This window comes from Schistocerca serialis, chromosome 5 (genome assembly GCF_023864345.2).
Source record: "Schistocerca serialis cubense isolate TAMUIC-IGC-003099 chromosome 5, iqSchSeri2.2, whole genome shotgun sequence".
Taxonomy (NCBI): domain Eukaryota; kingdom Metazoa; phylum Arthropoda; class Insecta; order Orthoptera; family Acrididae; genus Schistocerca; species Schistocerca serialis.
The window spans coordinates 14512150-14515297 of NC_064642.1; positions in this window are offsets into that span (position 1 = coordinate 14512150).

Sequence of the window (3148 nt, forward strand, 5' to 3'; positions counted from 1 at the left end):
GTATCAGCATACTCTGACTGGAACCTGACTGGTATACAATCTGGACCGGAGGCCTTGCCTTTATTAAGTGATTTAAGTTGCTTTGTTACACCGAGGATATCAACTTCTACGTTTCTCGTCTTGGCAGTTGTTCTTGATTGGAATTCAGGAATATTTACTTCGTCTTCCTTGGTGAAGGAGTTTCGGAAAACCGTGTTCAATAACTCTGCTTTAGTTGCACTGTCATCAGTGACTTCACCGTTGTTATCGCGCAGTGAAGGTATTGATGGGGTCTTGCCACTGATGTTCTTTATGTATGACCAGAATCTCTGTGGGTTTTCTGCCAGATTTCGAGACAGAATTTCGTTGTGGAAATTATTAAAAACATCTCGCATTGAAGTACGCTCTATATTTCGAACTTCTGTAAAACTTTGCCAATCTTAGGGATTTTGCGTTCTTTTAAGTTTGGCATGCTTTTTTCGTTGCTTCTGCAACAACGATCTGACCCGTTTTGTGTACCGTGGGGGAGCAGTACCATCACTTATTAATTTATGTGGTATATATCTCTCAATTACCGTCGATATTATCTCTTTGAAAACATACCACAACTTTTCTATATTTATGTTATCAGACCGGAAGGAGTGAAGACTGTCTCTTCAGTGACGTCAACATGGTGTTTCCGATCACAAGTATTTTAGACGCTCCTTTTCCGACCGAGTGTGGACGTCGCGACAGTGCAAGAGGCTCAGGTGGGAAATGCCATGGTGCAGAACCGGCTGGTCGGAAGTGCCAGCGCAGCACCTACGAAAGGGTCGGAAAGGGCACGGTCGGATTAGTCCACGCAGCCGCATGCGGCGTGGGAGGGTCCACGAGCTCAAAAAGACAGAGCGAGTGCTGTTGCTTCATTGTGTCGGCTCACTCCGAAGATCGCCGAAAGGTATGTGGCCGAATATTACGAGAAGATACAGAGCTTAGGCGCTTGCGCCGCGGAAGCATAAAACGCACAACAATGTGTACTATGTTCACCTGCAAGTGTGAAGGCTGTAAAGCGAAACTGATGTTCTTAGTGCTCTGTTTAGGTAGATATGTAGTTCTGTGAGACCTACGGACATGTTATTAAACTTGGCAGCTGCCATGATTTGCATATCACTCAAACGCCGCTCCGTAAGTGTTTCTGTTTTGCTAGTAGATCGCGCTGGAATCAGCTAAGCAGAGTGGCTACGTTCTTGTTCGCTGGTTCTGTTAGCCTTGCACGGTCAATAGGACAGATCTGCTGAGTTCATAAAAGTAGGATAGAGTACTCGCAAATTTAAGCTTTCGATCGGTTCATGATGCTTGAGCCGCTATTCCTACAGGTAGTTCTGCCACTTAAAGGCATAGAACTAATGCAAGTCGTGCACATTTCAATATTTTACTTTTATTTTTCGTGAGTTATTAGGGACTGCCGAAGCGGGGAGGAGGATTAGCAGCCTTTGAAATAAAAACCTCAACGTTTTCACAGCGATAGAGAAGGCAGGTCATGATCTCGCTGAGGAAACCATCTCAGCGTTCACTCATGAAGAAGGACGAAGAAAGAGACAAAAAAAAATCTCGCCCTTAAATTACTAAACAGTTGCTGACAGACCTCTTCATTTCAGCGGAAGTGCTGCGTCGCTCATAATCTGAAGTTCTTTGCCTTTCCCATACTTTCCATTATTGTTTGCAGCAACGACTTCTGTCGTAATTTTTGCCTAGACATTCTATCACTTCGTTTCATTTTGCTCTTTGTTAGAATTTTTTTTTTCACGTTCATTACCTCCCGAGTGGCCGTTGTTCCTTACCCAACCAATCCATCCGCTAGTCGACAATCTCAAGTAACACACGTTTGTGAGGCTTCTGATTGTCTCATTTCTGTATACAATGTCCATCTTTCGCACCCGGACGGAGCTGTACCCTAAAACACAGCTTTCCATGAGTCATGTCACATCTCGACGTTTATATTTTTGGTTGTTAGTAACTGTTTCTGTTTATAGAAAGCCCTTGTACCTGGTGTAATCCTGTTCACTATGTCTTTGTTTCCATCTTCCTTCTTACCTGTTCTACTTTCGAAACAGCAAAATTCGCCAACGTCTTTAAGAGTCTCTTGCCCCAGTTTAACGTCATGTCCCCTCGATGCTTGTTCTGCTTTTGTTTATACGCGTAGTACAGGTGTCAGCTACCACACATTCCACTGCATTACGCAACCGACTAAGTTCCCGTCCACTTTCGGCGATCACCGCTACGTCAACAGCGAACCGTATCGTGACGATTTTCTGTCAGTGACAAACAGTCCCCACATCGAGAGAGCAGCTGATTCCATACTGTAGTGTGAACGAGTCTAAAGTTGCGGATAACCGCCAGCTGTGTCGATATATCTCAAATGCGACTGTTTGTGCCTGGTCCCTGAAGAAGCAGGGCGTAGCGGCAATCTGAGGATGCTGTGCGAAGATGAGCTTCATTGGCGCTGCTAGATTGTTCCGGTAACAGCACGCAGTTCGACTGTAAATAACAACAAAGTAGAACAACAACACAATAGATGGTGTAATGCAAGGAGGCGCGCGTATAACACTGATGTTAATTGTACAACCCCAGATCACGTAAGAAACAGATTGACCGTCCTTAGGGCGGAACAGGCAACATTTCTCGCGAGTTACTGTTTAAATGCAGAGTGTTTTGCAGTAGGATAGGTTTTACGCTCGCCTTCCATCCCGTCTATTTCCTCTTTGCTATACAGCTCTTCTGATACGGATTATGATGGTAAAAAAGATCTCCACGTGCAGGTTAACACTAGAAAGTTTTCAAAATCCGCACTCGGGTATGATGCGAATTAAGGCTGGACATATTCCAGTGACAGTCATTTCAAATTTAAATTCTTTTACTTTGCATGTACTTATCGTAAATGATATAAGAGTGGCACAAAACCATGAATTTTGGATTGTTGTTGAAAGGGGGCTGCAAACGCGGTAATATACAAGTGAAAGCGTGTTTTTCGAGCATATTTTGGCGGTGTCAACTTTGAAGCGCCACAGATGGGAAACCATAATTATGTTAAAAATTTACTTTGTACAGTTTAAAGATAACCCGCAAATATTCGCGACAGACGTACGCTTTTATCTGCAACACAGTTATTACTGGGGATATCCGCGCTCGT